Genomic DNA, 22,668 nt, shown 5'->3' on the forward strand with positions numbered 1-22,668 from the left:
GCGTGCCTGCTCTCTCACTCGCGCTCTCTTTCTGGTTTGCTCACCCCGGAACCCTGACAGCATGCTGCGAGGAAACCCAAAGTAGCGCATTCAGAGAGACTACCAGAGCGGCTCCTGTGGAGGGAAACAGAGGCCTCCAGCTAAGGCCGGCACCAAGCACCGGGCGTGTGAGCAGACGGGTCTCCAGGCGGCTCTAGTCCCAGCCTTTTAGGGTCTTCTGGCAGAGGCCCCAAACATCACGGGGCACAGAGGAGCCGTCCCCACTGAGCTCTGCCCCAATTGCAGATTTGTGAGTAAAATATTATTTTAACTCACGAAGTTTTGGAGTGGTTTACTACAAAGCACTAAATTACTGGAAAAGGTATAGATAGAATTGCAAAATTAATGAGTTAATTAAAAACCTGGGGAAAGCGGCTGTGGCTGAAGTGATTAAGCTCCTGTTTACCATATGGAGGACCTGGGTTCAATTCTTGGGACCTCCTGGTAAAAAAAGAAAGTCATCCCATACGTATGTGGCACAGAGAGGCACAGGCTCCTGCGTGGCGAAGCAATGCACCAAAAAGGTGATGACGCAACCAGAATTAAAAAACAAAACAAAACACAAAAACCTGGTAGTCCTGAATTTGAGTTGGAAGTATCAACATGAGCCTGTGATGCACTGTACCTTAAAAAAAAAAAAAAAAAAAAAAAATATATATATATATATATATATATATATATCATGTCATAACATGATATATATATATCTCCCTGACAAACCCAGCAGGAGTGCACATCTCAAACACCATATTGCGGTCTCTAACTACTGCTTCCCATTGAAGGTGCCAGGGCTCTGGAGAAATGTCTGACACTTGTTGCAGGTAGGGGATGGGTATCCAGGACTATTTCATACTGCTCTTTCAACTTTTACACATGATTGAAATTTTCCTTTAGAAAATGCTAGAAAAAGTCCTCACCAACAAGTGTTTGTTCTACAACCACTATGTTTCAGGAATTATGATGGAATTGGGGCATATAGAAAGGAAAGAAAAATCTTCATGGGGAAAATTAGTAACTGAAGACCTGATTAAAAAAGAGGATCCTAAATGGGAAGACTCACTATTGAAAAGATGGCAATTCTCTCTAAATTAATACATAAATGCACTTTTGGTAAAAAAAACTTTTACTTTTTTTTTTTTTTGACTCTGACAAATATTCTAAAATTCTTAAGAAAGACTAAAAGATCCAAGAATAACCAGGACAGGTTTGGAAAAGTAAAACAAGGAGATAGGATTCCCTTACTCTGTAGGTAGGTTTACCATATAGTTATAGTAATTAAAATAGCACACTATTTGCTCAAAAGCAGTCTACTAGATGAGTGGAGCCCAGCTCAGATCCAAGCAAGTGATAAACACAGCATTACCCATTACGAGGGACAGATGGACAAAGTGTGAAAACAATTGCCTTTCCACATGGAAAAGAATAAAAAGTTTCTCATACTATAAAAAAATTCCCAGATGAATTAATGAGAAAAAGGAAACATTAAATCCATTAGATGACAGTATAGGATGGTAGGCTTTTATCTTTGGTGTGGGAGAGAAGGATTTCTTAAAAAGACACGTCACAGTAATAGATTGATTAAATTTCATCACATCAAAATTAAAAGCTTTTGCAAACAATAGCAAATGTTATATAGTGCTTAGTATGCACCAGACACGTTTCTAAATGCTTTACTTGTGTTAACTCATTTAATCCTCACAATTCTATGAGGTAGGAAGTACAATTATGCCTATTTTATGGGTAAAGGAATTGATTTACAGGATGCTTAAGTAACATGCCCAAAGCTACACAGCAGGTAAGGGGTAGAACTGGATTTGAAGGCACATAGTCTAGTTCCAGTGTGTGTGCATGTAACCATTAGGCTATAGTGCCAAAAGAAAATCTTCTACACACCAAAAAGATAAAGTAACAGGCCGGGAGAAAATATCTGCATTATACATGGAAAAAAAAAAAAAAAAAGAGAAATCATATCTAAAATATATGATGAATTTCCACATATTAAAGATAAAGATAAAAAGAAGAACCTAGATGAAAAATGGGCAAAATAAAGAACCAGGGAATTCAGAGGCAGAAACCAGATGATCAATAAACATATTAAAAGATACTCGACTTCCCTAGTAATCATAGAATTGCAAACTGAAAAATGAGGACATTCCAATCCACACCCATCAGGTAAGCCTGACAATACCAAGCGTTAGTTACCATAAACCTGTGGCATTAAAAGTTAGCACAGCCTGGTTTGGATAGTTGTTTGGTAGTGTCTATGAAAGGTGAAATGGAAAGTGGATTTGGCTCAACTGATAAGACTGTCCGCCTACTGTATGGGAGGTCCAGGGTTCAAACCCAGGGCTTCCTGACCTGTGTGGAGCTGGCCCATTTGCAGTGCTGATGCGTGCAAGGAGTGCCGTGCCACGCAGGGGTGTCCCCTGCATAGGGGAGCCCCACGCACAAGGAGTGCGCCCCCACAAGGAGAGCTGCCCTGTGTGGAAAAAGTGCAGCCTGCCCAGGAGTGGCACCGCACACACGGAGAGCTGACACAGCAAGATGATGCAACAAAAAGAGACATAGATTCTTGGTGCCACTGATAAGAATGCAAGCAGACACAGAAGAACACACAGCGAATGGACACAGCAGACAATGGGGGATGGGGGAAGGGGAGAGAAATAAAAAAATCTTTAAAAGTAAAGGTGAAATGTACATAAGTCTTGACTGAGCAGTTCCATTGCTTGGTATCTGCAGAAATACTTGTACGTGGGCATGAAGAGTTGTGTGCAAGATTTTTAAAGAGATGCTTATTTTTATAATAAACTATTGCAAACACACAATATTATCATAGACAGCTCTGTTCCCAACATTTAGATTTACCACCTGTCAACCTTCCCCTGTATTTGCCTCATATCATTAAAAAAAAAAAAAAAAAGAAACAGGAAAGCGGATGTGACTCAAATGATAGAGCTTCCACCTATCATATGGGAGGACCTGGGTTCAATCTCTGCGGCCTCCTGGTGAAACAGAAGAAGAGAAAGTGTGCCTGCACGGTGAGCCAGTGCCTGCGTGAGTGCCCACGTGGTGAGCCAGTGCCCTGCACAAGGGATTCACGCAGAAAGATGATGACGCATCAAAAAAGACAAGGGGAGAGTCAAGATGAAGTGTAACAGAGACCAGGAACTGAGGTGGCACAGCTGACAGGGAACCTCTCTCCCCATCAGAGGTCTCCAGGATCAAACCCCGGTGAATCCTAGAGGAGAGAAAATGAGAAGAGAAGACAACACAGAAAGCAAAAACAGCAGGACCGGAGGAGGGGAAGGGGGGAAAATAAATAAATAAATCTTTAAAAAAAGGAACAACGTTACAGGGTCTGCAGCAGGTCACTGCTCCCCAGCCATCCACTTCCTCTCTCCCCCAATGCAAACTCTGTCCTGCAGTTGGAGTGTACCCTTTCATCTAAGTTTTTATATTTTAATAAGTATTTATCTTTCCATAAACAATATATATCTGTTTTCATTTTTACAATTTCAGATAAATGGCATCATACTGTACAACTTGCTTTTCCTCTCCCTACAGTTTTTGAGATTTATCTAGGTTGCCACGTGTAGATGTAATTCATTCATTTTTAGAAGCAGCTTTATTGAGATAGGATTCACCAATTTAAGGTCTATAATTAATGCTTTTAACATATTCACAGGGTCATATATAATTTTATAACATTTTGTCCCCCCTAAAAGAAACTCTGTACCCATTAACAATCATCCCCCAATTTCCCCTCTTCCCCACTCCAGCCCTGCGCAACTACCAATCCGCTTCCTGTCTCTATAGCTTTCCCTACACTGGGCACTTTGTATACATAGAATCCTAATCTACGTGGTCTTTTATGGCTGGCTTCTTCCATTCAGCGTAATACTTTTAAGGCTCACCCATGTTGAAGCATGCATCGATACTTCAACTTCTTTCTTTTTTTTCCCACAACTTTATTGACATAGAATCCATTTACCATACAATTCATCTTTTTTATTTTATTTATTTAAAGATTATTTATTTATTTATTTCTCTCCCCTTCCCCCCTGTTGTCTGTTCTCTGTGTCTATTTGCTGCGTGTTCTTCTTTGTCTGCTTCTGTTGTTGTCAGCGGCACAGGAATCTGTGTTTCTTTTTGTTGCGTCATCTTGTTGTGTCAGCTCTCCATGTGTGCAGCGCCATTCCTGGGCAGGCTGCACTTTCTTTTGCGCTGGGCGGCTCTCCTTATGGGGCGCACTGCTTGCACGTGGGGCTCCCCTACATGGGGACACCCTTGTGTGGCATGGCACTCCTTGTGCGCATCAGCACTGTGCATGGGCCAGTGCCACATGGGTCAAGGAGGCCCAGTGTTTGAACTGCGGACCTCCCATGTGGTAGACGGACGCCCTAACCACTGGGCCAAGTCTGCTTCCCAATTCATCTTTTTAAAGTGTACAGTTCAATGGCTTATAAATTGGCAACCATTACCACAATCAATTTAGAACGCTTTCATTGTCTCAAAATGAAATTCCTTTAGTAGTCATACCCCATTTTCCTCTAGCAAGCCACCTCACACATCCTGCCTCCTGCCCTAGGAAACCACTAATTTAATTTCTGTCTTGGTAGGGAGTACGGCTTTTCCATATCGGGTTGAGGATGTCTCCTTCTACTCCTGGCTTATTGATTGCTATTTTATTCCTGATGGGTTTTGGGGTCTGTCAAATGTGTTTCCTGCATCTTTTGAGATTATCATGTAGTTTTTCTTTTCTTATTCTATTGATATGGTATATTATATTAAATGATTTTCATATGTTAAACCAACCTTGCATTCCTTGGAAAAATTTCCTGGGATAAAAGTCATGATGCCTAATTCTTTTTATATATTGTTAGATTCATTTTGTTAGCATATTTTTGAGGATTTGGGGATTCACGTTCATAAGGTATACCGGTCTTTGGCTTTCTTTGCTTGTGATGTCCTTTTCTGGTTTTGGCATCAGGGCTAGACTGTCCTCATAGAATGAATTGGGAAGTATTCTCTCCTTCTTCACTTTGTGGAAGAGTTTGTGAGGAACTGATTTTAGTTCTTTATGTGTTTGATAGAATTCACCAGTGAAAACATGTGGGCCTGGGCGTTTTTTTCTTCTTTTTTTGTGGGTAGTTTAAAATAAAGTTTATTAATAATTCAAGTTTACTTGTTGTAACAAGTAAACAAATTCAGATCATGTATTTCTTTTGTGTGTGTCTTTCTAAGAAATTGTCCATTCCATCTTAGTTCCCTAATTTATTCATACAAATGGTGATAGTATTCATTAAAATCATTTTTATTTCTGTAAATTCAGTGGTAAAATCTCATTTCTGATTCTAGAAATTTGAAATGTCTTTCTCTCTCTGGTCAATTAAAGGTTGGTCAATTTTGATGTTTCAAAGGTCGAAGTTTTGGTTTCCATTGTTTTTCTAGTCACTAATTCATTTATTTCTGCCTTATTATTTCCTTCTTCTTGCTTTGGATTTAGTTTGCTCTTTTTTTCCCTAGTTTTTTTAAGGTACAAGTTTAGTTTATTATTTGAGATCTTCCTTTTTTTAAATATAGATCATTACAGCTATAAATTTCTTGCTGAGTTCTTCTTTAGCTGCATTCCATAAGCCCTGATATATTGTTTTCATTTACACTTATCTCAAAGTATTTTATAGGTTCCCTTGCAATTTATTCTTTGACTCATTAGTTATTTAGTAGTGTGTGTTCAATTTCCTCATATTTGTGAATTTCCCAATTTTCTTTCTATTATTCATTTCTGATTTAATTCCATTTCTAATGGAATTGAACTTAATTCTAATCATACTTTGTATGATTTCAATCTTTTAAAATTTGTTGAGGATTGTTTTGGGGCTAGTATACAGTCTATCCTAGAGAATGTTCCGTATACACGCTTGAGAAAAACGTGTATTCTGCTGGAATTGGGTGGAGTGTTCTGTAGAAGTCTGTTTGGTAGCATTTCCTTGTCATGCTGTTCATGTCTTCTTTGTTGATCTCCCAGTTCTTTCTATTATTGAAAGTAGGTTATTGAAGTCTCCACCTATTACTGTTGAATTGTGTATCCCTCTTCAATTCTGTAAGTTTTTGCTTCATGTATTTTGGGGCTCTTTTTTTGGTGCATATAATTGTTATAACTCATGGGTGAATGGCCCTTTTTCATTATGAAATACCTTTATCTCTAGTAGTGTTTTTGTTTTAAAGTCTATTTTTTTTCTGATAACAGCATGGCCACCCCACCTCTTTTATTGTTTTTGTTAGCATGATACATCTTTGTCTGTTCTTTACCTGGGACTGAACCTAGGACCTTGTACGTGGGAAGCAGGCGCTCAACCACATCAGCTTCCTGGTTCGTGTGCTTTTAATAACTATTGTATATTAATCTATTGCAAAGACATGCCATAATTTATTTACCTATTTCCCCACTGGTTTATTGAATATTTTTCCAGTTTTTTTTTTTTCATCTGAACTATTATTAGCACTATTTGCAACAGGAAAAATGGTAGCAACCTAAATGTTCATCAGCAGATATCCCATGATTGTTTTATGGACTAGTACACAGCGTTTTAAAAAGATGCAGTGACACAAAATCATCCCAAGACCCACTGCTAAATTTAAAAAAAAGAAAATTTCAAAATATGTACTGTATGAAAAAATTTCTGTATGCCAACGCAAACTACGGAAGGCAAGGCTCTGGTTACGTAGGGGTGCCTGTGTGAGAGAGAGGGCGACAGAGACGGGGTGGTGCAGGGAGGGGAGATCAGAAAGGACCTGATTCAGGAAGAGGAAAGCTTTCCAGAGGTTAGCAGGGGGCAGGGAGGACGTGACGTTACATTCACTGTTTCACTGTTGCAACAAGCATGTCTCTCCACATCGTACCATGAAGAAATAAAAGTGAACAACAATGAAAGGCCGCGTCTAGGGCGGTAGCTAAACCTATACCCAATATTTGCCTCCGAGGCCGCGGCCCTGATTCCTTGTTTGTTTCACATAATCCCTCTGGCTCCAGCCGACTGCCCTGATGCCAGAAACGTCCACCGGCTGGCCGGACTGTGGTCACCAAATCCTTTGACCCGGGCACTTCATACTGGGCCAGAGAAAGACGGCGGATGAGCGCGCGCGCCAGGGGACCTGGGCTGGAAGAGGGACGAGGGTGCACGGGGGCCAGAGCCGGGCCAGCCCAAGCGACGGAGGCGGAGGAAGTTGGTCTGCTGGGTGAAAGCAGCCCGGAGAGACCACGCGGCCCCGAGAGGAACGGCAGCGCGTTTCCCCGGGGCTAACTCCAGCTCCCCGTGAGCCCTGGTTGCGTGTGGCATCCGGTCCTTGCTGCAGGCCTTCGGTAACCTCCCCATGAATTTCCTTGAGCTGTTCCGCATGGGCCTTTGCTCCCTGCAATCAAAGCGTCTTGAATCCAAGCACCTAGCCGGCCGCGATGAGCGACGCCCCCCCCCGATCTACACGGCTGCCACGTGAGGATGCCGCCCCGTCCAATCCAGTGAGCCTGGCGGGGACACAGACTTTCTTCCCAGCCTGAGGCCTCGCCTCCAGGAGCCCCTTGGATTGCACACAGCCCTGCTTTCCTGGGCCACGAGGGAGAGGCGGGCGCGGGCCCGACATGCCGCCCACACCAGCGTGCTCACGCAGGGGAGCTGCTCCCGTCCTTAGGCTAAGGGACCAGCCCCTGCAACTGGAGTCAGCCAGTTATTCTGAGCATGTGGCAGCCACTTCTGGCTGGTGGAACCCCGTGTTTGTTTCAGGAATCAGGGGACCCCGGGCTTCAGGTCTTCCCAGCCGCGGGACCGAGCCGTGCTTGGTCTCTGCCAGTGGCTGAAGAGCGGCACGTGCTGCGTGTCGCGCCTGGTGTGGCCTGGGGGGAGCCCGCCGGGGGGCTCGGGGCCTCCTCTGCAAAAGGAACGGAGGAAGGGACCTTCCGTGGCTGAGCTTTCGCACGTCAGTGTCTGCAGGTCTGTGCGATGCGTGGGATTGCTGCACTCCCCCTGTGACCCCAGGGCTCCCCTGAGGACAAAGGCCAAGCTGGGGGGGGGGGGGTCTGTTGCTGCCTGTTGCTGAGCTCACCATCACTAGACCCTCCTCCCTGTGCACGTCTTCCAGGAAGGGGCCCTAAGCCATTTTCAGTTGCGCCTACTATTATTTGCAGCCCGAAGCATCCTGACTAGTAAATCCGTCCGCTACGTACTAAGTACAGAGACTGTACAGGACAAATAAAAGGCTTGTGTGCAGAAGCTTGGCTATCCCGGGCTGGGGGTCACGGGGGGTGTGGCTAGGAAACCCAGCTCCAGGCAGAGGACAGGCCATCTGCGGGGAGCAGAGGCGTCTCACTGCGGGCACCGACCCCGGAGGCCACGCGTGGCGAGAGCCCGCAGCGCAGGGGAAACCGCCTCCTCCGAGGTGACCTCGCCAGGCCCGCCTGCAGGTGCTGGCCGCGGGGAGCCGAGCGAGCAGGAAGCCACCCGGCCTAGCCTTCTTTCCAAAACAGAGATGAAAGCGCCCAGCCCCTCATCTGCAGGCGAAGCGCAGCAGCTCGATCGGGTGTAAATCTGTCACCTCCTGTGCAACCGGCTGCTTGGTAAACAAGGTGAAGTAGACTCTGCCAGAAGTGACCACCCTGTGGCCCACAGCCCACGCCTCCCGCGCCATGAGCCTCCTCCACGGGCTGTCTCTGCGTGAACACCTGCCACGTGCTACGCTGGGAACAGAGGATGAAAAGGTGTCGCGGTGCGGCCCCTGCCCCGGTGACAGCTCAGCCGGGGGGGTGAGAGGTGGCCGCCCATGCAAGCCACTGCAGAGCGGCGTGAGGGGCGGCGGCGGGGGGTTACGACCTGCGCAAGGGCCCGCCAGGGGGCCGCGACCAGCTCCGCCCGTGGAACGGGAAGCGTTCCAGCCCAGCGCGGCCACGGCGCCAGCACGCGCGGCTCTTTACCTAAATGGCCTCGTTTCCTTACCGCAGCCACTTGGGGGGTGGAGCGGGTTATCCCGGTGTTGTAGACAAGGAAACCAAGATCGAGGAGCCTCAGAGCCAGGACCCCGGCGTCCCCCCCAGACTCCCAGAGGCCGAGGCTCCCCTCGCAGCTGCCTCTCCTTAGAGAGCAGGTCACGTCTCCAGCAGACGCTGGCTGGCAGAGGGCGGGGGGCCAGGTGAAGAGCAGAGCGAGGACTCAGAGCCACGGGGGGCAGGTGTGTCTCCACACGGAGGGCCACGGAGTCAGGGTGCGATGTCACCCCTTCTCCTTAGGGCCCCACCTACAGATGTTGGTCAGTGCTCGACACAAACGTCAGGACTGGGAAAGCGGCTTGGCTTTCCCGTGGGGCTGCCCAGGCGTCCTGCACAACCCAGGTCTCCCTCCCTGGGCTGCTCCCTGGAGCCACGTCCCCACGTGCACCTGTGCAAGGAGGTTAGCAGTGTCGTGCACCCCCAAACTGGAAACCACCCAACTACCCAGAAGCTGTAGAGTGGATAAACAGTTTATGGTGCAGTCAATGCCGGCATACTCTAGAGCACCGAAAATGGAAAAATTACCACCGGTTCTTGTTATCGGTGGTGGCTCCGTTCTCTCACGCTGCTGCAAACACTGCGTTGCTGAAAACGGAAGCCCTGCTCCTGGGAAATGCAGGGTCACTTCCCCTGCTCCTGGGAAATGCAGGGTCACTTCCCCTGCTCCTGGGAAATGCAGGGTCACTTCCCCTGCTCCTGGGAAATGCCGGGTCACTTCCCCTGCTCCTGGGAAATGCAGGGTCACTTCCCCTGCTCCTGGGAAATGCAGGGTCACTTCCCGGGAGCCTCTGAGCATCACCTTTTCACCGACCGGTCAGTACACGGCCTTGCTTTATGTCTGTTTAAAGGCACCTTGTTTAACGTATTGTTGATCCATTAACCTTGAACGCAGGGCCAAAGACACTCTACGTTGGCCTGAAGGAGGCTTCTCTAGCACGCCTTGCCCCCGTAAGGCACGGGACAGCCTCCCAGCACCAGGGAGCCGCAGATGGCACTCCGGCACTCGGCTCGGGACCACCTTACATGGCGAAATCACCACCAAAAAGCACAAAAATGTGAAACACCTGGCGCTCAATAAACCACAGAAAGGACACCTGCTTAGTGCACGAGAGCCGAAACAAGAAGGCAGGGTGTCGTCTTGCTCTACCCCTGGCAACGCAAAAGTTTCACTGCCTCGGCACGTGTCCGCGAAAGCACGTGAGTGTGTTGATTTGAGGATAAAAAATACATTTCATCGAGGACATGAAACTGCAAATATGGAGTCCACAAATAATGAGCACTGAGAGTACAGCCACACGTCAGCGTGGATTGACATTGGGAATGTGAGGGTGAGTGAAACAGTAAGCCACAGGATAAACCCCATAAAGTTCAAAAACACGGAAAACAAAGCCAGGCTGTTTCAAGGGTAGATATCTGTATATCTACATAAACATACCCACATCTACATAATTACAGGTAAGAGGCTGATAAAAACCAGGGAGGTGGCGCCCCCTGTGGCCGGGGAGGGGATCAGGGACACCAGTGTCACCGGGAATTGTGCTACTGCTGTGACAGAAGTTGTCATCTCATTGTTATTCATCTCATATATACACATTATAGACAATTTTTATATGTATGAAAGATTTCATGGACAAAAACTACGGTGTAGCTAGCATCTCCCCCCCACCCCAAATTCACAATCTAAAATGCATTTCTCTTCCCAAATCCTTCACAATAACCCCACGACCTGGGACGAACCCAGCAGCTGGTATCAAACTCTGGGCAGTTTCTTTGAAAACAATTTGTCCAGAAACGCACGGGCGGACGCCGAGGCCCTGAACCGCAGCAGCCTCCGGGGCAGGATGGTCCCTCCCCACCCTCGAGCTTAGCCGGAGCTTGGGCAGCTCTGACCCCACCTCAGGTCCCGGTCTAGACTGAAGTTTGCATCCGACCAACAGCAGGAAAGGCGAGTTCAAGGCCGTGGGCCAGCCTCTCCAAGAAGGGTCAGTCTCTCCCCCCTAGCGTGGAAACACAGGACAAAGCACCGGGCAGCCGCGGGTCTCCAGCCCCCTTGTCCACGCACAGCATCTGCCGCGTGGCCCCCGAAGCCTTAGAACGGCCAAGTTCAAAGTCCTTACTCGACTTCCTACGCCCTGGCGATTTCCCTTCTGCCGAGCCCGCGGTCTCCTCTAGCCGGTCCTGGGCCCTCCTGGCTTCTCTCTGCATCGCCACCTAACTCCTCCTCGTGGCAGAGCCTGCGCCCCGCCTGGAACCACCCCTCCACTTCCCGCCGTCAGGTCTCGCGACCCTCACTCGTGCTCCCTCCACTCCGAGGACACGGCTCACTTGCCGATGGTACCTGGCATGTAGAAAGCACTCAAGAAGCGGTGGCCGCCGGACTACTGCGGGGGCCGGGCTCGCCTCCTTTCTGGCTGGGTCCCGTCTTTCCTCGAGCCGGCGTCCGTCGGCATCTGGGGTTCGGAAGCCTGGGACCTGCAAGGGGAGAGCTCATCAGACCCGGAGGGAGGGCCACTCGGGGATCACGGCGACCCACGGCTGCGGAAGAAAAGGCGTGGAAATCCGGGGCGGCCGTCTCTCCAGGGCACGCCGACCGGGCGTGCATCGCCAGGAGCTGCCAGAAGGTGAGTTTTTGCTCCAGCCGGTGGCCAGCCTGGGAGGTCACTGGCCACAGGTCCGGAGACCTCTGGGAATGGGGAGAAGGTCAGATGGGAGCCTCTGGGTTCCCCTGGCCAGGGTGGAAGGTTTTTTCAGGGTTTTGACAAAAGTATTTGCAGAGGGGGCCTTGCTAATCAGCTACTAATTTATGAGGTCAAAAGCAGCAAACCACGTTCCCGAGCCGGGAAGAATTCCCGTCACTTGACTTCGGCTGCAGCCTCCGGCCCACCCGGGTTTGGGCACGCCCTCGGTAATTTCCCCAAGCTGCGTTTCTCGTGGCGAGTGACAGGGCCATTGTGCAGGGACCGCTGGGTCTTCTAGGAGCCCAGCGGCCAGTGGGGTCTACGGGAAGGGCCAGCTCTCTGGAGGGAGGGAGGCTGGGGAGGGGGCGAGGTGAGGTTCAAACCCTGACAAGGCGGGGAGGGGTCTTCCCCTGCTGGGAGGCAGCCCCCGTCCCCACAGCTGCCAGAACCCCCGCGGCGGGCGCCTCGGGCAGCTGTTGAGGACCCCTCTGTGCGGGGCCACGGGACCTGGGGGGGCCGCTGTTAATCAGCACCGTGCTCTTGCTTTGGCTTCGAGGATTAATCACAAGTGACACCAGCTCTCCCGGGGCGGGCAGAAGCTGCTCTGTGGGGTGTCAGCGAGGACAGAGCGAGCCTCAGAGTCCCTCGTCCCCCCCGGGACGGCTGCCAGGTGCGCCTCTGGAGGACGCCGTCTCCTTGGCCTCCGGGACTGGAGCAGCTGCACTTCCCCGCCCCGTGGCTGGGGTGGGGAGGCGGGAGGCGGCTCGCCCGTGCAAGTCCCCAGCAGACAGTGCTTCCTCTGAACAGGTAGAGGAGGCCGAGGAGCCCGCGGTCGGTGAGCCAGCACCAAGGGCACGTGCTTTAAAAATGACAGGTGCGCTTCCTTTATCGTCGGGAGAAAATCCTCTTTTCTTTTTTCTTTTTTAATTGTAAGGAAGATTTCAATTGCAAGTGAGGGAAACCGGTGATGAGGCTGGGAGAACGGAGGGACAAGACAACCACGATGAGGCTGAATCTCCACTTCTGCCTTAGCGTTTGGGGTCCAGCCTTCGAGAGCTGGGTCTCGAGGCCGGGGGAAATTTAGAGGCTACTTCTCTTGAGAGATCGGCTTATCGGTGTAACATTCAGCTGGCTGACGCATCATCCCCGATGCTCACAAACCACCTACTAGGCGCCCAGTACTTTGCTGAGCATAACTGATAAACCCAGAACTCTTTGAGGTGGGTATCATCATTACCATCATCATCATCATCATCATCATTATCATCATCATCATCAACAACAGAGCAAGAAGAGCAAAGCTTGGAGAGATGGTGGTTTGGAGCTGGACGTACTCCATGAGAACACTTTTTAGACTTAATCCATTCTGGTGCGTGTGGACCCACTGGAAGCAGGGCCTTCTGATGAGGTGGTCCCCTCAACTGGGATGGGTCTTAACCCTGCGACTGGAGTTCTTTATAAGAGAAGGAAATTCAGACACACAGACAGAAAGCCACAGAGGGGGCAGCCAGAAGCCGAACAACACTTATTTTAGGGAAAAAAGAAGGATTTAAAATTAATGATCTACGTTTCTACATTAATAAGCCAGAAAAGACATAGTAGTCAAAAAATGATAAATATAAGAGCGGAAAGCAATAAAATAGAAAATATAAAAACAGTATATAAGGAAGCAGATTTGGCTCAATGGATAGAGCATCTGCCTACCCCATGGGAGGTCCAGGGTTCAAACCCAGGGCTGGCCCACGAGCAGTGCTGATATGTGCAAGGAATGCCAAGCCATACAGGGGTGTCCCCTGCGTAGGGGTGCCCCAAGCGGAGTGCACCCCACAAGGAGAGCTGCCCTGCATGAAAAAATTGCAGCCTGCCCAGGAGTGGTGCTGCACACATGGAGAGCTGACACAGCAAGATGACACAACAAAAAGAGACACAGATTCCCAGTGCCGCTGACAAGAATACAAGCAGACACAGAAGAACACACAGCGAATGCACACAGAGAGCAGACAACTGGGGGGGGGGGGGGAGAAGGAAGGGGAGAGAAATAAATAAAAAATAAATCTTAAAAAAAAAACCCAGTATATAAAAACCACTGGAGGGGAGAAGATGTGGCTCAAGTGGTTGAGCACCTGCCTCCCACACGGGAGGTCCCAGGTTCAGTTCCAGGTGCCTCCTAAAAACAAAAACAAACAACAAGCAAATAAATGAAAAAAAAACCAACAACTCAGGGGAGCCTATGTGGCTCAGTGGTTGGGTGCTGGCGTCCCACATACAAGGTCCTGGGGTTCAATCCCTGGCCCTGGTACCTCAGAGGAAAAAAAACATCAATGGAATAAAAAGGTGCCATGTGCATTGCCATGTAACAGGGCCCAGGACAAAGGGCCACCAGCAGCCAGCCCCAGAGCGCCACGACGCCTTCGGGGAGAAAGCATTGCCTCGATTTGGACTTTTTCCTGGCCTCAAAAGTGTGAGCCATTAAATCCCTATGTTTAAACAGACCCACTCACGGTGTTTGCTTGAGCCGCCCAGAAAACTAAAACAGAGGGGTCCGAGGTCACACAATGAGCGCAGAAGGTGGATTTAGACCCCATGTCCTCCGACTGCCACTTAATTAGTACTACACCGCCCCTAGGATAGCTTCCCTCTTTTTAAAAAATTTACTTTTATTTAAAGGGCTGTAACCAGAAAGCGGGCATGTAAAAATTACCTGAAATATCACTTTAACACCCGAGCTTAAAGACGGAACAAAAATCAAGTTCTAAGATGGCAGATCCTGGCTCAGGGTTCAAATGAACAACGATTCCTTTCTAATACAGGAATCAATTGCTTGGTACGTTTTGAGGCCCCTGTCACCGGCGCTATTCAAACACAACTGGTGCTCTTGGGGAAAATGCAGCCGCTGCTGTCGCCGTGCTCTGGCTCCCGCGCCCCCTGACGCATTGCTGTTCGCTCTTGCCAAAGACAAACCGGTCGGAAAGCTGTGCCGCACCCGTGGCTTTTAAGGGCACGGAAAGATGCCCGTGGGACCAGAGGTGGCGATTCACCACCTTGGAATCACCCTGAGCACTGCACCATGACACCTCTGGAGAGGGCGTGTGCTGGCTCGAAGACAGGAAAAGAGCCTCAGAGTGAAGGCACAGCTCAGACACCGACCGAGACTCTAAGAATCACTGCAAGGAAAACTCCTTGTGGTGACGGTTTGAAGACTTGGGGTCATTTCCAGATGAGAACCCACAGGCGACACATTGACTGGCACTGTCCTTCTGAGACTGTTAAACAGATTATTTCCGTCAGCCAGAGTAGAGGCTGAGGACACCATTGCAGATGCTTAAGTCGGCTATTTTAATCAAGCGAGCGGGCCTCTCTGCCTGGGGGACACCCACAGCCATGTCTTGGGTGTGTACTTCTATCTTTTCTCCCGTTTCTCAATAAACTTTTTTTACTGGCTTAATTAAACTGGCATGCTCTTAAATACTTTTATGCGACATGACAAAAGAACTTAGAGAATCCAGCATGTTCTGATAACACCTGGCGAGCCAGCCAGGAGATCTAGAAGCAGGTAACACGCCCCCACACCCGGTGAGGACCGCTGTTAGAGTTAAAGGAATTGCCAGCTGGGCGCACCTATCCTGAGTGAGGCCCGCTGTCCGAGGAAATACGACTTGCCAGAAGCGCCTGATGAGACGTTTGAGTGCCAGCCATTGGGTGGCCTGAAATACCTCTTCAAGAAACAACGTTAAGTAGTGTCTGTGTCAAAGCCAGTATATGGATTGCGTGCTATTCCCTCGAACTCTAGCCCAAATGAAGTTTCATGCAGTCTACTACATCATCCTAGTGCTAGGGGGAGGGCAAGCCAGATACCCCTTAAAAAACTTGTCCAAAAAGCTGCTGACTTAGCCAATAAATCTTCACGTTGGCTGTGTGTCCCATCCAGAAGCACCCATGGCCTGACCACCTGCTCCCAAGCACTGGGCAATGGCCAGTCTCTCAGTCGGGCTACCGCCACCACGTCACCCAGCGCAGGGGTCGAACACCGACAACCCCTCCGCCAGCGTCTCCCCACACTCCGAGCTAGCAGCATCACCTTAATCGTGACTCAGAACCCACTGGGTGTGCGTCGGTCCTGTGTGCCGGCAGGTTAACCCGTGAGCTGCTAACTGTCAGCGCCGCAGAGGGCTCCAGTGTACCGATAACTAATCTTACATTGGCTGCTACTTTAAATTACCAAGATGGAATGTTCTTTCTTTGTGGAGACAAGGCCTACCCCTCTTTGCCCCGCTTTTGAATCGGCTTGTGCTCATTAGCATACATCACCCCTTCTATCGACTCTGGTCCTGAAAACCTCACGGTGCCATTTCCTGTATTTTCTCATCATTTAGCAACTAAAAGGGCAGTGCCTCTTCTCCGCCCCCGCCTCGCTGTCCCGGGCATAACCGCTGCTGTGGGAACTGAGGTTGACAGTTTACACCGCGCCCGGCAGGTCGGCCACAACCGCTCCCTAGGCTTAACCAGCGGCACAGAAGACACCAGCCGTGCCTTAGAAGTCCTTAGACAGTGTGGCCGTTTGGTATTGTTGATGAACTCCAAAAATAGATATTGGCTTATGTTTATAAACTGGTCTATTCCTCTGGGCATGTTAGATTGGATTTGGTTTAGAGGCTTCACTCTTACTTGATTAAATTATGACTAAGGCTTTGACTGGGCCAAGTCAGTAGGATGTTGCATTAGTCAGCCAAAGCGGTGCTGATGCAAAATACCAGAAACTGGTAGGTTTTTATATAAGGGTGTTTATTGGGGTAGGAGCTTACAGATACCAGGGCATAAAGCATACGTTACTTCCCTCAGCAAAGTCTACTTTCACGTGTTGGAGCAAGACGGCTGTGAGGGCTCAGGCTTCCTGGGCTCCTCTGGGCTCAGCTCTTCTGTTTTCTCCACAAGGGCAGCTGTGGACTATCAGGTGAACGGCTCTGCCTCTCTCCCTGGGGCATTGGAAAAGCCCCCACCTCTGTCCTTTGCCATGCCTTTTATCTGTGTGTCCCCTCCCACCAAGGGGTGGGGACTCAACCCCCTAATGATGTGGCCCAATCAAAGCCCTCATCATACCTCAATCACACCCAGGTACAGATCAGATTACAAACATAATCCAATATCTTTTTTTGGAATTCATAACCATATCAAACTGCTACAGATGTTGAGACCCCGCTCCTTCAGTGGGTGGGACCTCACAGAAAAAATGACATGGCAGAAGAAAAAGTTAGAGTTTTAATGCTAGAGCCCTGGTAATTAAATACACAGAGAAGCAGATGCATGAGAAAAGAGAGAAGGCTCCATTAGACATGGCAGAGGGCCTGGGGAAGAGAGACAAGTCATTCGCCTGATAGCCTCCAGCTGGCCTTGTGGAGAGAGCAGAGCAGCTGAGCCTGGAGAGAAAAAAGCCCCAGGAGAGAGATTAGACTTGTCCCAGCCTACAGCTGATATTGGAAGAAACTGGGACCACAGAGCCTTAGGAGGAAGAGGAAGCCTGAACCTTGGCAGATGCTGGCAGCCCTCTTGCCCCAACCGGTGGCAACAGACTTTGGTGAGGGAAGTAACTTATGCTTTATGGCCTGGTAACCATTCAGCTTCTACCCCAAACAAATACCCTTTATAGAAGCCAACAGATTTCCAGTGCTTTGCGTCAGCACCCCTTTGGCTGACTAATGCAGACAGCAAATAGACTCCCTTGCCACTATGACGCTGCAGAATTGTGGAGCCCCGAACCTGCTAACAGCAGCACGGGAGGAACCTGCCTGCTCCTCAAGGAAGGATGCTGTTTCTACGTAAATCGCTCCAGAACAGCCCTAGACAGCATTCGAAACCTACAAGACGAAGCCCGTCAACCTCGGGAGGCGGCGGCCTCTGGAGGCGCCCGGCCGCTCTCACTCTCGTGGTCCAGTATGTCCTGGCTGGCCCCCTTTTTGGGCCCACTTACCACCATCTTCTTTATCCTTTCAGAGGGACCATATGTCTTCAAAATTCTAAGTTTGTTTCTTCCAGAACAAGGCATTAGTCGCGCAGGGATTTCATCCAGTTCCCACCACGGTGCTGGAGCCACCTCTCAACCTCAGTAGAGCAGTCAGAGGGCCTCACACCCAGCAGGGGGGAACTCTGCACCTAGCCAGCGGGAAGCAGCCACGGAAGAGTGACCATTGCCTTCAGTTCCCCCAGAAGAATGAGGGTGTAAACTCTGAGGGGGAGCTGAGGCAGGATTGAAATTGTCAGAGAAATATTAGAGCATTCTTAGAATGTAAGAACACCAGCCCGCAGGTTTAAAGGGGCCTTCGACTGCTCATCAATGGACAAAGGGCCATCCCCAAGCACATCACTGTGACATTTCAGTGAGTGTGTGGAGTGAAAATTTTGCTACTGAGTGTGAAAATACAATGAAATTATTTTCAGAAAGGCAAGGACTCTAAAATTTATCTCCCGTATACACTGTCTTAGGGAGCTGCTGGAGGATATTCTTTTTGTGTATGTGTAAAATCTGCTTTATTTTTGCACATTCCCTTTTTCTTCTTTATTTTCTTTTAAACATTACATTAAAAAAATATGAGGTTCCCATATACCCCCCAGTCCCCCCAACCCTACTCCCCCCACACCAACAACCCCCTCCATCACCGCCGCACATCCGCTGCACTGGTGAATACACCCTGGAGCACCACTGCACCACACGGACCGCGGTCCACACTGTAGTCCACACTCTCCCCCAGTCCACCAGTGGGCCATGGCAGGACACACAATGTCCAGTATCTGTCCCTGCACACCACACAGGACAACTCCAAATCCTGAAAATGTCCCCACATCCTATCTCTTCTTCCCTTTCCCAACCATCAGCAGCTACCGTGGCCGCCCTCTCCACATGGCTACTACAATTTCTTCCCTTACTAATCACAATAGTTCTCCAGCAGAACACCAGTAAGTCCACTCTAGTCCATACTCTATTCCTCCATCCTGTGGACCCTGGGATGGCTATGTCCTCTCCCCCTTTAGATCAAGAGGGGGCTTAGATTCCACATGGATGATGGATGCAATTGCAGTTGTAGGCACTCTTGGCTCCCTGGTGTGGTGGTTGACCTTCTTCACCTCCCTGTTAGCTGGCTGGCATAAGTCCAATAAACCAGAGGGTAGGAGCTGCAAGTCTGCTGAGGCTCAGGGCCTGGCTGTCGCATGAACAGTCCAGAGATTCAGGTCTCCTGAGAATACACCAACCCAAATGCCAACCATAGGTCCGGTAAAAGTAACAGAAGAGGTTTGTGTAGAAACGTCACATCTGAGTCCACCTCCACCACACTCAGGAACACAAATTCCAAAGTAGGGCCAACTGACACGGCCCTGAACTCCAGAGCCATCTGTCATGACCAAAGAACCTGTGGGTCAGCTGGAGGATATTCTGCTGCAAAACGGAGCCCCGGAAACAAGGGACCCAACTGCGGGAAACAGCAAGGGTCGTCACAGCAGGTGAGGAGCAGCTGGCCAAGATTGGGAGGGGCCCTGGAGGGAGGGTGCCGGGGGAAAAATACTCGAGGGGTTATGCCATGTATTCAATAATGTAGGAAATTATATAATATGTGCCTGAGGAGAGGTACATAACAAACTGAGCGAAGGGGGGAAAGAGGCAATATTAACTCAAGAGAAAAAAAAGATATACAAGGAAGGAGACATAACCACACAACGAGCCTTGACTTGAACAATATTTAGCTAGTCACAGTAATGTAAACATCACCAAAAATTGTGACCTAAATGTACTGAGGGGATGGGGGAAGGGGAGGCGGGGGAGTGGGGTGGTAGTTAAAAGAGCTAAATTATATCTATCGAAACATTTGTCTGTAGTATCATCTTAAAATCGACAGAGCCTAAGCAGCAATGCAAACAAGTTATTTAGAAAAAAAGGAGGGAAATAACAGAAAAGCAGCAGAGAAAAAGGGAGGGAAGTGGTTGCCTCCAGGACCGGGGTGTCGATGGCAGGCTAAATGCGGAGGGTTCCACCACCGGCCTATTTTCTTAACCGTGCGTGGCTGAGTATTGTTTTGCTAAAAAACGTTAAAAGAATGTGCCAATTGTCAGAAATACGGATAATACATTTCCGCACTGAGAATAGAATGATCACCCATTCTCTTCCACACTGCTTGAGAGACAGCTCATCCCCTAACGCACCGGGGGTGCAGGCTGGCGGGCGCCCCGCCCGTGCCCCCCGTGAAGGGGGGTTACCCCGTGCCTGTGCTCAGGATGAGAAGGTGGGATCAGGGGGTCAGCGGTGGCCAGGCGCCCGCAGCCAGGGCGTGGCAGATTCCTCCCAGCCCGCGCCGGCTCCGCGTCGCCTGGCCTCACTTACTGGGTGATAGCTGCCGCTGCCCTTTCCTCGGCTCTGCGCGCGCCAGGCTCTGCGCTAAGCGCGCGCAGGGCAACTTGACTTAGCACAGCAGCCCCTAGCCGTGGGCTGGAAGGGCAGGGCCAGCCCCGCCAGCCCTGTCTCGTCTCCGGATCCCCCTGGAACTCGGCGTGCAGCCTTGCTCTCGGGCGGCGGTCACAAACATTGGCTGGGTGAATGAATAAAATTAAATAGGGAACCCCGAAGCGGACGACGAGGCCGCTGCTGCTTCGGATGCAGCTCTCCCCTGGCAGAGCAGCCACACGAGCAAAGCTTTGCCACCAGAAGCGGGTTAGCAGTCAAGGTAGACAAATGTGTCTCTGATTAATTGATTGGCCTGAACTACTGGAGCAAGTTGCTTGATAGAGGGTTTAATTATTCCAATGAAACCTCTGCTTAATTGAACGGACTTCTGGCAAGAGAAGAAGAAGGAAAAAAGAAAAGCAGATGATTTAAGAGATGACCCACTGCACACAAGAGGGGGGATGAAGAGACCGGCAAAGAGCCACGCTCCAGCTCCCACGGCCGCGCAGCCCTGAGACAGAAGCTTCTGGAGGGGCCGCGTCACCCCTCCACCTGCTCCCCACCCCACCCGCTTCACCCCTACAACAAGGGCACCCACAGAAGCGGCTGGCTAATCTGCCTACAAGATTCTGCCCCGACATCCCCGTTGGCTTCTCAACCTCTGTCTTTCTCAGCTCATTCAACCGAATTATTGAGATGATGATATTTCTCATCAGTTAACATGTGGACAACAATCAGCAGAGCTGCATTGATCTGTATTTTGAAAGCAGCAATTATCGCTTTAAATTCACAGCGGAGTGGCAGCTACTGCCAGCAGCCGACCCAACAGCCCTTCTTTCTGACTTGTCAACTGATTCCCAATTTTGTTTGGGCCGTTAATGTGTCCATCTGAAAAAATTCTCTCCGCAGCCTCCTTTTCAGCTAGAGGTGGCTGGGTAACACAGTTCTGGCCAAAGAGATGTAAATGGAAATTTCCGGGTGAGACCTGTAGGAAGACTCTTTAAAGAAGGTAGAGTTAGGTGTCAAGAGCCTTTTGCTTGTCCCTGTTTCCCTACCTGGAATGTAGACGTGATGTTAGAAGTGGAGCAGCTATCTTGTGAGCATGAAGACAAAGGCCACCCTCGAAGGGTGACTGAATGGAACACTAGAAGGATGTTGTGTCACCGAGGGCAGCCCAGGACAGCTTCCCTTTGAATTCTTGTTCCATGAGAAGAAAACATACAATCCATGTAAATCTTGGGTTGCATTTCTGTTACTTGCAGCAAAAAAAAAAAAAAAATCATCCTAACAGATCCAAGTGACAAATGGACCCACAGCTAAGAAAGGCACACTGGCTGCAGCCGGTGGCTTCCGAGCCTTAAAGGGGAGCCGTTACCTTTTCTATTTGTTTCCACGCCTTTCTTCTAGTACACAATCAGAGTGAGCAAGCCAGCGATCGATCAGGCCTAAGTGCTATCCACATAGAAAGCACCGTGGGGGACAGAAGCAAATCACAGGACTCCAAAGCAGGCTGCCGGCACCGGAGGGGAGATAAGGCACTGCCCGGGAAGTGGAAACGCACAGATTACGCCGCCATCCATTTGTTTAGCCTTTCCCAGCTCCCAGCCTGTAGGTAGGACGGTTTATCTGACTCTCATGGTGGGGCTACATCACATCCTCGCCCGAGCTCCACCCCTGCCCCTCACCCTTGAGTCAGTTCTCCAGCCTCTATAAAAACTCCCAGCGGAAGCCACCTCTCCTCTCCGGAGCCCCTCACTCCACCGGCAGGCAACCTCCTCCCCGCCTCCCAATCCACCAAGCCTCGTGGTCCTCCCCCAAGGCAGTGCCCAGCCCCTTAGCCCAGCGCCCTGCCCACCCCCCCCGCCCCCGGGCATCTCCGCAGGCACCAGGGCGCCCCTAATATTTATGCCCGAAGCTCCCCTAAGGTGCTAGTCATTTACTTTCAGGTGGTCTGGGCCAAGGGCCAAGGGTTCCCGTGGAATAAAAATGTCTCAACCTGATGCCAAGGGCACGCCCCCCGTCCCCCCCCAGCCCTGCCACGCCGCCACGCTTCTGCAGCAGCTCCCGGCCTGGACCGAGCCCACGGGTTCCGGAAGGGCGCACACCTCTTGCGTTACCAAAGGAGAACGCACGCCCCCTCCCCCATTTTTCTAACAGGACTGCAGAGAAGCTTTTGAAAAAGCACAATTAGGCATGACGGATTTCAATTGTTCGAAATGCGTATCCATTTATCACATTGGCTCCCGACCCGCATTGCCCCGCCTGGATTTCAGAGCTCTGCGCGCCGCAGGCTGGCGGCCGAGAGGGTCACCAAAGGCCGGGCCGGGCCATTCTGCCAACCCAAATTCCCTGCGGCCACCCCTCGGGCTCCCGGGAAGGGCAGGCTTGCTGTGGGCCTGGCAGGGGGAAACCCTGACTCCACGGTCATGAAAGGCGGCTCTGTCCTGCTGTCACCCTCAAGGCCCCGTCAACAAGCCGGCCTTCGCCAC

The 22,668-nt window shown here is 50.1% G+C and overlaps 1 protein-coding gene across 2 annotated transcripts in view; it reads right to left on the minus strand.

Annotated features, from left to right (window-relative positions):
* The window catches only part of CARD11 (caspase recruitment domain family member 11), a 114,857-nt gene that overhangs the window by 37,900 nt on the left and 54,289 nt on the right, over positions 1-22,668 (minus strand). Inside the window, exon 1 of one of the 2 annotated variants that reach the window (XM_058285705.2) lies at positions 11,415-11,545. The exons of the other annotated variant lie outside the window; for it this stretch is intronic. The gene's annotated coding sequence lies outside the window, so the exon portion shown is untranslated. Of the gene's footprint in view, positions 1-11,414; positions 11,546-22,668 lie in introns of those variants that run through there. 2 annotated transcript variants of the gene reach the window in all.

The sequence above is a fragment of the Dasypus novemcinctus genome, chromosome 23 (assembly GCF_030445035.2).
Source record: "Dasypus novemcinctus isolate mDasNov1 chromosome 23, mDasNov1.1.hap2, whole genome shotgun sequence".
In the NCBI taxonomy this organism is placed as follows: Eukaryota; Metazoa; Chordata; class Mammalia; order Cingulata; family Dasypodidae; genus Dasypus; species Dasypus novemcinctus.